This window comes from Carassius carassius, chromosome 1, assembly GCF_963082965.1.
Source record: "Carassius carassius chromosome 1, fCarCar2.1, whole genome shotgun sequence".
Lineage (NCBI taxonomy): Eukaryota > Metazoa > Chordata > Actinopteri > Cypriniformes > Cyprinidae > Carassius > Carassius carassius.
This window is the reverse complement of record NC_081755.1, coordinates 26,545,664-26,560,783: the sequence shown is the minus strand read 5'-3', so window position 1 is coordinate 26,560,783 and position 15,120 is coordinate 26,545,664. Positions and strand designations below refer to the sequence as shown.

The window sequence follows — 15,120 nt, the reverse complement described above, 5'->3', positions numbered from 1 at the left end:
AAGTAATGCAAATCAATAATAATCTAGCAAAAACAAATTTGGGAGATGTCTCAAAGCTGTGATTATCTAGTTGTTATTGCACCATTTTTGTTGAGCTCTTCAAACTGGTTTGTCACATACTAATGCTATGGTGTGACTTTGAAGTATGCACAGACATGTTACAAAGTGTAGTCATTTGTATTCACATGTTTGTATATCAAATCAATTTTACATGGGTTTGTGGTTTCTTTCCCTCTGTAAGTGGATAGTCAATCTTAATTGTCTTTAAAAAATGTATACAAATGTTTTTATATTTTCAGAAGCATCATTAAACACGATGAACCATGGTTCAAACATGCATTCAGAACTGTGGATGGCTAACCATATGGTTCCAATTTTTTATGGATGTGAACAGTTTTACCCTTACTGAGTAAATGTAGGAGTTTGCGTGACAGCGTGTGTTGGATTGTATAGTTGTGGAATCTGCATGCGGCTTTAAACTGAGCCCCAGTGACACTCCACCAACCAATTACCTGATGAAGACACACACACCACTGAATATTCTACATCCACCGCCCATGTACACACACCAGAACGTGAAAGGGAATAAAATTCAAAGAATTAAATAAGCTGCGAATGGTAATTTATTTTAAAAAAGCTGGATGTGAGGCGCTGTAAGAGACGAAGCATGAGACTTTCTCCTCTCAGCGCAGCCTTTGTTTCAGGCAACATCTGAAACAGGAAGGATTTTACACTGCATGTGTTTACACCTCTTGAATAATAGGGAGGAAGTCACTGTTTAAATCAGGCTGAGTGCTGTAACATGCAAACGGATCCTCAACAGTAGCTTTCGGTCACTGCAAACAAACTGACTCCTCACACTCCGGGATACCACTGCATGTCTGGGGCGACGTCTGTAAAGCACTGTCACACTGCATGAAAGCATTTATATTACTCAATCACTGAAACCTGAATCCCATTAGCTTTCAAAAACATTTCCTGGGCACCTATTATGCCCCTTTTTACAAGAAATAAGTCTCAGGTGTCCCCAGAATGTGTCTGTGAAATTTCAGCTCAAAGTACACCACAGATCATTTATTATATAATTTTGAAAATGCCTATTTTGAGTGGAAGCAGAAACACACTGTTTTCATGTCTGTTTCTTTATATGCAAATAAGCTGCTGCTCCCCACCCCCTTACAAGTTACAAAAACAGACGGTAATGTCTGTGAAGTAGGACTGCATGATATTTAGGGATGGGTATCGTTAAGGTTTTAACGGTATTACTACTTTTACCGATACTGCTTAGCGGTCTGGTACTTTAACGGTATTCTTATCGGTAGTTTGTGTTGTGTTACTTTGTGCTGTGTTAGGCAGTCGAAAACTTTGCATTTCTCTGTCTGCACATAATGCACTTTTGAAAGATGCTTTGACAGATTGCTCGTGTTTCCGCCCTTAAATGCAAAATTTTTGTTGCACTTATGACAACTAGTGTTGTCGGAATCAACTCTAGTGAAGTATAACCACACTTTGGAACGTTTTACTGTCTCCGCCATCGTCACTCTTTGTATTAAGCGGGAGTTTTCGTACTGTAAGGGGCCGTTCACATATCGCACCTAAAAATGCGTGGAAAACGATAGGCACACTGCTTTCTGATTTTTTTTTTACAAAGCCTTCGGGCACTTGCGCTCCTGAGGAGTCTGCTGTTGCTAAGCAACCATGACCTGCTCTCTCCATGAAGACGCGGAAATTTCAGCAATGGATAAATGGATTTGCAGGACTTAAAACTGCTTGCAGTAGCTCTGCTACTAAATTAATTAAAAAATCCACATACAGCTATCAGCTGTTCTTTCATCTTGGCTGAGCTTTCAACATTGTTACGGAAAAGGTGAGGAAGCTACATGACCTGCGGTGCGCTCGCGGCAATCTGAAAAGTTGAGATGTTTTTAACTCGATGCGGTGCGGACGCGCCTGGAAAAAACAAGCTCGTAGCACCGCTTACGCGTCGCTTCCATTATGAGCATACCGCGCGCCTACATTTGAAATTTGTCAAATCAAACACTTGAAATCAAACACTTGAGCGCTCAAAAGTCGCATTATGTGAACAGCCCCTTATGCGTGTGTGTGTGTGCCGCGCTCGTTCTTGTTGTGATGTGTGTGTGTGTGTGTGTGTGACTGACAGACAGCCTCCGCGGCGCGCATGAGAGATCTCGCAGATCTCACAGACAAACGTCTTAATATGATCGCACATTAGAAATGTTTGGTGAGATAAAATGTTCACGATAACATTATTAAGCATAAATACATAGTACATTAATTTTTTCCCTCCAGTACCGAAAGCAGAACCGATAGCGTTAGATCTTACTGATACTATGGTCTTTCATAATTTAGCACCGGGGCCAGTTTAATACCGGGTTTCGGTACCCATCCCTAATGATATTGGATTGCAATATCATTTTTTTCTGGAATGTATTACGATGAGTAGAAATAGAGGAATGTTCATCAAACATCTTGAATTGCTCAAAAATCAAGTAATTAATAATTCTAGAATAATTGTGGTGATTTTACAGGCATCTTTATAGAAAATAAATATAATAAAAAGTATACAAATAAAACCCTGAAAATGACTATTTCCTTTTTGCCTTATTGTGGGTTTTGTAACACAATATTTGACTCACCTTACTCACTATCAATTACGGCTGTCAAAATAGCTAAAAAAAGCTAAAATCGAATTTTGTACTCAAATATTATCAAAATTCAAATATTCTAACTTAAAATGCAGAATTTCAGTTAGGATAAAGAAAAGTTTTTGGCTCCTCTCCTGTGGCCACAAGAGGGCAAAACATTACTAGTGCATGTTTATTCAAAGCATAAAAAAAATTATTATATTATATATACCGTATTTTTTGGACTAAGTCGCACCTGAGTATAAGTCGCATCAGTCCAAAAATACGCCATGGTGAGGAAAAAAACATAAGTCGCACCGGACTATAAGTTGCATTTATTTAGAACCAAGAAAAAACATTACCGTCTACAGCCGCGAGAGGGCGCTCTATGATGCTCGTTGTAGACTACAGGAGCACTGAGCAGCATCTCTGGCAGCAGAGAGCTGCACGGGTCCGATTTTGTAAATACGCACCCGCCCGTACCCGCAGTGCTTAAAACTGCATCCGACCCGTTTTCCAACAGCAGCACTGATTAAAATCCGCACCCGACCCGCTTAAAATAGAACCGACACCCGACCCGCACCCGAAATCAAATCAGTTAAGCCAATCACATTAGACACACTTTTTTTCTAATTTTATTGCCAGGTCATACAGAAGTTATTTATGGAAAACTCTTTTTAAAAGATATTAGTTTTTTATACATTTTATCTTAATTTTGATCTATGTTTTATTAATCAATTGCCCGTATTTAATAAATAAGAAGCAAATATATAGCAGACAATGTAATGACCTTAGTGTAATTGACAGAATTATTAAAAAATATTTTGCTACCTAAAAGTTAAATATGTTTTGTGTCACGCATGCATGCATGTCTATTTCCCTCATATTAAATATAAAACGCATGTGGACTGATATTTTTCCAATGTCTGGACTCCTTTATTAATGGAGTATATAAACAGACGTTTCAATATATTGGTATTAAATGCATTTTCTGAGAATTTATATTTCACGTTTTTACTGCAAATGTCGAAATACGTGCTCTTTGGTCCATCAGTGCTTGAGTCACTGATCACATTAGAATAAAATATCTCATAATAAAATACAAAATTGACTGATTTATGAATGTATATGCATAGTTCTCATCAGTCGGAAATACAGATAAACACTTTAATTTGTTGTATTTTTGATCCTGAAAGAAAACAGAACAACAAAAGAGTGAATCATACCACCGTAAAAACGCAAAACGCATGAAGTGGCCAGGTGTAAACAGCCCCTAAGTCGCAGGACAAGCCAAACTATGAAAAAAAGTGCGACTTATAGTCCGGAAAATACGGTATATAGACACACACACACATATATACATATATATATATATACACATATATACATATATATATATATATATATATACACACATATATACATATATATATATATATATATATACACACATATATACATATATACATACATATATATATATATATATATATATATATATATACACACATACACATATATATATATATATATATATATATATATATATATATATATAAATAATAGGATTATGGGATTCATGTTTCATGTTTCAGTGATTGCGTAATATAAATGCTTTCATGCAGTGTGACAGTGCTTTACAGACGTCGCCCCAGACATGCAGTGGTATCCCGGAGTGTGGTTTCAGCTTGGTTTCAGCTTTGAAGATCTTCTCCACATTGATGTTCTCTTTTTTTTCTAGTGACTTCAATTGAATAGGATAACAAACCTTAAAATGCAATGACACTTACATCGTCATCGCATCTCGTGCAACACTGATAAAGGTCAAGTATACTTCGGAGATTTGACAGCCCTACTATCAATTCAGGCAAATCAAGGATCTAATACGTTATGTTAATAATGAATGTTGCTGCTTACCCTAAAATAATGGAGTTCATTTGTGAATGAAGAAGTGCAGTAAGCTTGCTGCGATAGTTTGTGTTGACGCAAAACGTTTCATCATATGTCCACAGCAGCACTGGCCCCCACCATCATTTGTATTTGTAGTAAAATTATTTAGTTTATTTAGAGAAAAGACACTAAAATTTGTTGTTGTAATCTTGTTACTGTCCATTCAAACAAATGACAAATTTCTGCTAATTTAATGTAAATATGGGGTATTTACAAGCCATTTAAAAGCGGAAAAAAAGCAAAGAAATGGCTGAAAAAAAATTTAAGGAACTCCAACTTCATCCTTTCTGTAGCCAAAATATTTCCATATAACTGACACTGCATTTATTTTAGCAAACAAATCTTCCATTTCGGTGCTTTTCTCCTATTCCTCGCTGTTGCCAATTGGAATCACAAACATTTTACTACACAACATCGTCAAGTAAGTAACTTAAACAAATGTTACAGTATTCACTGTAGTTTTCCGCTAGTAAAAACATAGCTTTATCAGTCAATATCCGTGTATGCTATTATTCTGCGTTTACTACAGTAAACAGAAAATCTTTCACAAGAAAAAACATTTAAATATGTATTTTTGATGATCAAAGATGCGTTTTAAGGTATAAGATATTTGACTACGGGGGACATTAAGAACCCTTAAATCAGAATTAATGACTTTATATCAGGCAAATATAGAACCGTGCAAGATTATTTTTCTTTTGAATCAAACAAAAATATGTACATGTTTTGCCCTGCATCACACCTTCTGCAATGTGCATGCACAATAGTCTCATCACAGTGCCACTGCTGAAACAACGCATCATGCAGGTAAACATCTGGGAAAGAAATTGCATGTTTAGATTAGATCAGCAGAGAAAAATCTGAGAAAGTCACTCACTGCTCTGAACTGAATAACATCTAAAGATTAAAAAAGGCATTTCTTACTTGAATGCCATTTTTAAATGCTCTAGCATGCAGATAAACATGGCAGATATTGTGTCTCTGCAGACAGACAGTGCTTGTGATTTATGGGGATTAAAAGAAAAGGAGCCGGTGGATTTTTATCATTATAGGGTGGTTTGTTTACACACAGTCAACATATTTATGTTCAAACAACATCTAAAAGTGAATTTTGCATAATAGATGCCTTAACAGACCCTGCCATTTTCATGGCAATGCACATACTGAAGTTTTCAAACTGTGCAACAGCAAAAACAGACTGTTTAACACTAAATAACTGAGAGAGGGTGGAAAATGGTAATGTAAAACTAAATTACAACCACTCTGGTGGAAAAACACCCAGAATGCAAAATAAAACACCACAATTATCTACATGGATTCACCTCAATGCCAATAATAGACATGCTTTCACTACCTCGCTACAGTTTCATTACATCACAGATTCAGAGAAGAACTGCTCAAAGAATTTGAAGAAGTTGACAAATGATAAAATGGTACAGAAGCATAATATCATATAAACAGGAAAATTATTCCTTTAAACAAACTATAATAATTATATTTATAGTGTAAAACGTTTAATCAGAAAATCCCACATATGGACAAATAACAAATCATTCATGCCACTTACATCACTATGGCTCACACTAGCATTCCTACATGCATGTCCGTTTGCTAAAACACAAAACAGCAAAAAAGGTTCTTATAACATGGATTATCTTGATACGAGCAATTCACAGTCATCAATTACAGTGAGGGAGACAAAGACAGAGACAGTGTGCCGCTCTTAAGAGATAAAAGAGCCATAGGCTAATGCTGAAAAAGATGTAGAGAACAGAGACGGGGATAAAAACAGACACAAGGTCATGAGCGGCTAATTATCCTGTCAGTAGTAATGCACTCAAGCCTGTGATCACCACCGGGTCATCCGTACTACACGCACCTGAGAGAGAGGTGTGTGACGGTGCGTTTTATCTTAGCGGACGAGTCTGTTTGTGCGCTCTGTGCTAGTCCTTCACCTCTTAGATGCGGGTACATGGTCTGACAGAGAAAACGCATTTAAAGCACATTATTTCTCACATGTTATTCCTTTCAGTCTTAACATTTAAGATTTTTCCCTTGTCTACTTCAATGCAGCGGCCTTTCAGCACCCAGCGGTCCATTATTAGATGTAAAAAATGCCACTTTCATTACCCCATTGTCATCGAGATGCTCAAATCTGCATCCTTCAGCGCCAAACCTTTACCTTTTCATATCTGCTCATCTCCTTTTCTTTTCGCATCCATTTCACATCTCTGCAAAATCTCGGTTTCCTTCTCTACCCATTAAAGAGGCCCATTTTATTTTTCTCTTCTTGTTCTTCCCTAAATCAATCCATTTCCCCATTTGAATCACTCCACTCATGCGCCAAATAGCTTGTAGTACAAGTGTCCCTAAGCTTTACAACAAGCACAAAGTACAAAACAGCCATGTAAAAGTTTTTCTCTCTTATTTTTTGAATTCATCAAGTTCATTGGATTGAACACATCTTTTATCCGCTACCCAGATGTTTTTTTTACCTATTGGTGATTAGGCAGAGATGTGGCATCACGTGGCAGCCGTTCCTCTCCCTCCAATGAAGTTCTCAGCTTCACAGATTCTGTAGAGTGCTTATAAGTTTTGATTTTCAATGATTCAGAAAGAGATCTGAGAAAAGAAGCAGAAGAAAAGAGAATTATGAAACACAGTGAGGTCACAGAGACATGCCACAAAATAAGAGTACAGATAAAAGGAACTATAAAACTGAAACCACCCATTTTTGACATTTCTTAGAGCAAACAAAGCAATTCTATGAATTGAAGTTGTTCAGTAATGTGTTATATATATATATATATATATATATATATATATATATATATATATATATATATATATATATATTATATATATATATATATATACACACACACACACACACTGTACAGACCAAAAGTTTGGACACCTTCTCATTCAAAGAGTTTTCTTTATTTTCATGACTATGAAAGTTGTAGAGTCACACTGAAGGCATCAAGGGCTATTTGAGCAAGAAGGAGAGTGATGGGGTGCTGTGCCAGATGACCTGGCCTTCACAGTCACCGGACCTGAACCCAATCGAGATGGATTAGGGGTGAGCTGGACCGCAGACAGAAGGCAAAAGGGCCAACAAGTGCTAAGCATCTCTCGGGGAACTCCTTCAAGACTGTTGGAAGACCATTTCATACGGAATGATATTGCGGACTTTATTCAAAAGGCATTGCAAATTGTATTTGCAATTGCGTTTTCAATTTGTGGACGCATAAAATGTGACATAATCCAAACGCAAATGCAAATCGCGCATTACCGTTTTCATTTTCGATTAAGTGAACGCACAGTGTCTGCCAAATTTAAAATGGAAATGCAAAGTCCGTTTGCAATTGTGTTTCCCATATCTTAGGAGCTATGAGCCTGTCATATTTAAATAGCAATATTAATTACCACATTTGCCTTTTCACTCTCTCTGCACTGTGCATGTAAACTGCCAAAACTCAAATGGAATCGCAATACCTTTTGCATTTGAATTTCCAACGTCTACACGGAAACCTGTCAATCAAGTGACAGGGGTGGGGCCGTTTTATTGGGCGTGTTTGCATTGGAAAGTGACGATCGTACTAAAATGTAATATGTTTTTACTATGGTAAATATGAGTTAACGATAGTGTTTATAATTAAGCCACAGTAGCCACAAATGTACAGTTGTCTTAGACGAATTCTCCTTGATTCAGCAGTTGCACGATGTACAGCCGAGAGTCCTGTCTTGAATCTAGAGATCTGGTGCTACTTCAGTGTAGCTTGGTAGCTCAGTGGTTAGTGACTGTCATCTCTCACGGCATACAGTCTTTTAGCGCGTGTTCGAAACCCGGGCAGACACAGACGTTCTTTATTTTTTTGTTTGCCATGAGAGATGACAGTCACTAACCACTGAGCTACCAAGCTACACTGAAGTAGCACCAGATCTCTAGATTCAAGACAGGACTCTCTGCTGTACATCGTGCAACTGCTGAATCAAGGAGAATTCGTCTAAGACAACTGTACATTTGTGGCTACTGTGGCTTAATTATAAACACTATCGTTAACTCATATTTACCATAGTAAAAACATATTACATTTTAGTACGATCGTCACTTCCCAATGCAAACACGCCCAATAAAACGGCCCCACCCCTGTCACTTGATTGACAGGTTTCCGTGTAGACGTTGGAAATTCAAATGCAAAAGGTATTGCGATTCCATTTGAGTTTTGGCAGTTTACATGCACAGTGCAGAGAGAGTGAAAAGGCAAATGTGGTAATTAATATTGCTATTTAAATATGACAGGCTCATAGCTCCTAAGATATGGGAAACACAATTGCAAACGGACTTTGCATTTCCATTTTAAATTTGGCAGACACTGTGCGTTCACTTAATCGAAAATGAAAACGGTAATGCGTGATTTGCATTTGCGTTTGGATTATGTCACATTTTATGCGTCCACAAATTGAAAACGCAATTGCAAATACAATTTGCAATGCCTTTTGAATAAAGTCCGCAATATCATTCCATAATTTCAGGTGACTACCTCTTGAAGCTCATCAAGAGAACGCCAAGAGTGTGCAAAGCAGTAATCAAAGCAAAAGGTGGCTACTTTGAAGAACCTACAATATGACATATTTTCAGCTGTTTCACACTTTTTTGTTATGTATATAATTCCACATGTGTTAATTCATAGTTTTGATGCCTTCAGTGTGAATCTACAATTTTCATAGTCATGAAAATAAAGAAAACTCTTTGAATGAGAAGGTGTGTCCAAACTTTTGTTCTGTACTGTACACACATTTAACACATATCACTGAACAACTTCATTTTAATTTTATCTGAAACAAACTAAATAAACTAGCTATGCAACACTTGAGTAACAAAAACTGTAAAAGTAATGTTATAAAACAAAATTACAATAGCATTTTTGACTAAGTAAAACTGGTGTTTTTTTTCCCCATCCTGAAATGTCCACAGCAATGCTAACATGTCTTGCCAAAGCGCTGGACATTCAGGTATTTAAAGCGCAAGAACAGCTCAAGGAGAATTTGTCGTTCTGAAGCCCTGAAGCACTCCGAGTGATCCAGAAATCAATCCCATCATGCCCTAGACATGACATCAAACACAAGCTGGGCTCTAACTGCTCTACACTCCCAGGGAAGCCCAAATCTCCACAGCTCATCACCATTATCATCCAAAAACCTGCTCATAGCGTTCCCGAGGGCTGGATTGTCCATTCCTTCAGCTAGTGTGTGTGTGTCCAGTTTAGTACAGCCTGTATAGATGTAAACTGAGAGATTTCTGGGTCACATGATTCACTTACTGATGACTGAAATAAGACCCTTTTTCAGATGACTCGTGTCATTGAACTCTGGGGCTCTTGAGCAAAGCATCAGCTACAACACTTCTGGCCAAGCATTTAGTGTGCCACTCAAAGTTCAGGGAACAACGCCACTCGCTGCTGACATTTTAAAGCACAACCAATGATTATATATGATCCTTGTGTGTGTGTGTGTGTGTACTGTGCACCAATTTGTTGTTTTCCATTCTATCATTTATCAAAGTAAGCAAATCACTAGACTTTCTTTTCCTAGCTCAAACAGTTGTCACCTTTTTCCTGCTTTCTTGCTACCTAGCAACCTTACAAAATCAGTCTTCCATCACGCTGTCTGCAAAGCTTCAAATGTGGAGGTCAAAGCAGTGTATGCCACCCTGATGCGAGTCATGTGAAATGGGCTTTAAAATCTACAAAATAAGTGTGGAACTCAAGGGAATGTGAGATATCAAACCTAAGATATGTATAAATACAGGCTCTGCTATTTTTGTTATTTATGCAGCAATTATGCCAAAGTTTCTTGTTTACTCTTTTTTCATTAAAATGAATTAAAATAAACTGAGTATTGATATTAAATCAATTAACCACTAGGAATGGGCGATATGACCAAAATCTTATATCATGATAGGAGTCCTTTTATTTCACAGTAACAACATATATCACAATATTGTAGAGATGCACCGAAATGAAAATTCTGGGATGAATCCAAAAACCACTTGGCTGAAAACCAAATAATTTTTAATTTTATTTTTTGCAATTATTTATTATTTTATTAAATAATAAGTAATTTTGTAAGGCTTTTTAATGTAACTTAATTTTAATGACACTGAATAAAATAAAAATAAAAAACACGCCAATAAAATTTTTTACATATTGAAAGTAACAAAATTGGACAACAATGGTTGTTTTCTTGATCGATCATCACTTTCACGGCCGAGTACTTGATCCCTGTTGCAATTTCTACTCCAAAATCTCTACCGGTAGACAGTTTTCTACCAGTATATCAGCCACCCCTATTAACCACTACACAGTTTGCGATTCCTGAACTTTTAAAAACTGTAAAACAACAGTTACTGCCAAGGAGAGAGAGAGAAAAAAAAAAGGGAATGGGAAAAGATTCTGTAGAGCTCAAAAATGCACTATAAAATGATGTGTGTGCTATATTTCAAGTTTTCTCAAGACTGGTCTCATTTGATGCTTCATGAAAGAAAAACAGTCATATGGGTCTAGAGAGCAAGATGAAGGGGAGTAAATGGTAACTAGAAATTGTGGATTTTTCGGGTGAACCATCCCAGCTGTGTATAACTATCAAATATGGTCACCTAAAAAGAGCATGTGTCAATTGCCCTTCCTATAAGACAAAACGAACACATTCTATGGGAAGCAGGGAAGACATTTCAAACCTGTGCAGCTGTGCTACGCTTCACAGAAGTCTCACCTCTGCTCTCTGACTGAAGAAGAAAGTTATTATGCCATCTAACAAGCTTTAGAAAGCCAATTCCTTGACATGCACAATAATAATTAAAATTGATACTTAGCCTGAGCGTATCCATTCGACACAAAAGAATCACAATACTAATGATTTTCACACCTTCACGGCAAAGATACGAAAACAGAAATAAGTCCCTTTATCTGACAAAGGATAGACAGAGGTTACACAGGGCTGTGTCTCAAAATATAGTGAGGGTGTCACAGACACCTCTATGATGTCTATCCCACAGTAAGGCAGCTTAGTGTGCTTTGAAAGACAGCGATAAACACAAATCAGAGACAAAGAATAGTTCCCTGATGGACTTCTCACAAACAAACAGCACATAAACAGATCTTCTCAAAGGTGAAAGTGCAAGCACACACGTTCCTAGTCAAAAAGGTGAAAAACTATTCCCAAGACAGAGGCCTATAAGTTCAATAAAAACAAAGTAGATCAATACTAAAGCCAATTCAGGTTTACACATCACATGGAGCTCAATCAATATTAGGTTCAATAATTAAATTAAATAACTATTGTTAAAAGATGCTCAAGTACACAAAGAATGAATGCAAGCAGGAGAGATGAGAGTGAGAGAGAGAGAGAGAGAGATGAAGGGAGAGAATGGAAGAGACAGAAAGAGATGGATGATCAACTCGGCACTGGACAGCAATCTACTGTTTGGAGAGATGGAAAGATTGTGATGAAGAGAAAGGTAGAAACAAATGAGAGTGAGCTGAATAAAAATGGAAGAATAAAACACATGGAAAGACTTTTAGACATCCTGTGTCTGCATTAGAGTTCCTTTGATAACGGGTTATCAGGAGTGGGTCATTAAAAGAACAAGCCAAGTTCACAATTTTGTGGTGAACCATTCCTTAAAGAACCATTACAAGAAATCAGATTTAAATGAGAAGGATGACCTCATTCAAATGCTAATTTAAATGAACTACAAACCCCAAAGTACTGATTTGGATTCAATCTGACATAATTATAAACTTATGGCCGATAACTGAAAAATACCATATAATAAATAGGGGTGTTGAAATTAATCGTTGCATCGCGATGCGGACCAAGACGATTCTGCATCGATGCAGTAATAGACCTTAATCGATTATAGCCTATGACGTCATTCGCATATACACGTGTCAGTCACGCGAGTTCAAAATGGCGGAAGTAGGCGAAACACAAACGCGAATATTAAAAAATGCACCTACAAATTTTAAATCTGAGATCTGGGCACATTTTGGTTTTTATGAACGAATTGGTAGGCTGGACAAAACACATGCAGTGTGTAAAACCTGTCACGCTGAAATAAAAAATGTTGGGAATATGACTAACTTAAGAAATCATGTTAGATGTTTTCACCCTGAGATGCTGATGGCTGCTGGTCCCAAGGCCGACCCAGCTCAGCCAACAATAGTTTAAACAGTATCAACTCTGCCGCACAACTCGGAGAAAGGGAAGAAAATAACCAGATCTGTGGCAGCTTTCATAGCAAAGGATCTACGGCCTTATTCTGTCATTGAAAACACCGGGTTTCGTCACATGTTAAAGACGCTAGAGCCACGATATAAGCTCCCAGCACGCAGCCACTTTACGGAAAAGGTAATACCTGAACTCTACCATGAAACCAAAGCCCAGGTAATGGCGTCAATGACCCAAGCTAATCGAGTAGCAATAACGTGTGATTCTTGGACTTCGGTGAGCACAGAGTCATATGTAACAATAACGGCACATTATGTTAGCGAGGAGTGGCAGATTTTGTCACATGTGCTGCAAACGAGAGCAGTTTATGAGTCTCACACGGGTGCTCATCTGGCAGAGCTATTGTCTCATGTCGTGGAGGAATGGCAGCTATCAGATAAAGATGTAGTGCTTGTGACAGACAATGCATCGAACATGAGCGTTGCTGCTCAAGTCGGAAAATCCCCTCATGTAAAATGCTTCGCTCATATGCTGAATCTCGCATCCCAGCGGGCGCTTAAAGTGGCAATGCTCTCCAGGCTTCTGGGCAGAGTCAGACGAATATCAGCATTTTTCCATCGCAGTACCACAGCGAGCCATTGTCTGAAAGTGAAACAGCAGTGTCTAGGCCTAAATAACCATAAGCTGATAACTGACATTTCAACAAGGTGGAACAGCGCCTAGGACATGGTTGTGAGGTTCTTGGAACAACAACCTGCAATTTGTGCCACCTTGTTGTCTCCAGAGGTCAGAAGAGGAGAGTCAGACCTGTGCACTCTCACTGAAACAGATGTGACAAATGCAGAAGATGCTGTGAGGGCATTAAAGCCAATGAAAGATGCAACAACACTGATGTCAGAAGAGCACAATCCAACAGTGTCTCTCATTGCTCTTCTAATTGCACAACTCCTCCAGAATATGTCAGACACCATCGAAGACTCACCCATGATCCACGAGATAAAGAATGCAATCAAAACAGATCTCCTGAAGAGGTACAGTAGTGAGACAGAGAAGATCCTTTATACAGCCTCTGCCCTGGATCCTCTGTTTAAGGGAATGCCTTTTCTCATGAAGGAGGAGAAACTGGAGATATACAGAGAAGTGACTGAGGAGGCTGCATCGTTGGAGGTTATTCCATAATTTTTTTTTTGTAAAAAAGGAATACATTTTAATAATATTATTGGTGGCTACATAAGTGAATTTTTGTACACAGTCTGCTAGTTTAATTATATTTTCTGTTCAAACACAGATTCAGTGTACAGTTATGAGGACAAATGTGGATGAAGTGCCTGGGGCAAAAAGAACAAACACCCATGGAGGACAAACCCTCAAACCCTCCCAAAAGAAAGGCCTCATCAAAATGCTAGTGAGTTTGCTGGGACAGTCTTTCACTGACATTGAAGGTACAGTACAACCCAAAACACCCTATGTCAGGGTTGAGGAGGAAATGGAGAAATACTGTAAAGCCCCATCTTTGCCTATGACTGAAGACCCTATGAGCTGGTGGCATGCCCATGAGGTCACATTTCCCCTCCTCTCTCTGCTCTCAAAGCGATACTTGTGTATCCCAAGCACAAGCGTGTCTGCAGAACGTGTTTTCTCCACGGCAGGAGATGTGGTCACTGCTAAAAGAAGCACTCTTAAACCAGAGCATGTGGATCAATTAGTTTTCTTATAGAAAAACCTACAAAGGGAGGAGGGGTGGGGGGAGTAGAGCGCAGTCTCGAGGGTACCCCCGGCCTGCGAGGGGCGATGGGGGTATGTGACGAATTGGGCGGGGCCGAGAGACGTGGGAACGGAGCGAGGCCAGTGGAGTGATTGGAGATGAGCGACACCTGCTCAAACCACCGGTCTCGAGTCCCACGGAGGAGATGGAGGGATATAAAACTGGAGCGGCGACAGTGAAGGACGAGAGAGGACCAGGCCTGGATTTTAGTTTGTGTTTTGATTTTTATTTGTGCGCGTCAGTCGTCCGTGAGGGGCTGACGCGCTGTTTTGTGTTTATTTTGATCATTAAAATATCATTTGATTGTCCGCTGGTTCCCGCCTCCTTCCCGATGATTATAAAGGTTTAATTTGCTACATTGGCATATTCAAGAATAGGGTTGGGAATCGTTAGAAATTTTCCGGTTCCGATTCCGGTTCCGGTTCCACCTAACGGTTCCGGTTCTGATTCTGGTTCCATTAAAATCTTTAAAAAAATTAAGAAATAGTAGTAAGGAAAAATGCACAATACTCAACCACTCAATGC

General features: G+C 38.4%; 1 protein-coding gene across 1 annotated transcript in view; it reads right to left on the bottom strand.

Annotated features, from left to right (window-relative positions):
- Positions 1-15,120, bottom strand: part of spop (speckle type BTB/POZ protein) — an 85,841-nt gene that overhangs the window by 43,080 nt on the left and 27,641 nt on the right. Inside the window, exon 2 of the mRNA XM_059553276.1 lies at positions 7,091-7,217. The gene's annotated coding sequence lies outside the window, so the exon portion shown is untranslated. The remainder of the gene's footprint in view (positions 1-7,090; positions 7,218-15,120) is intronic.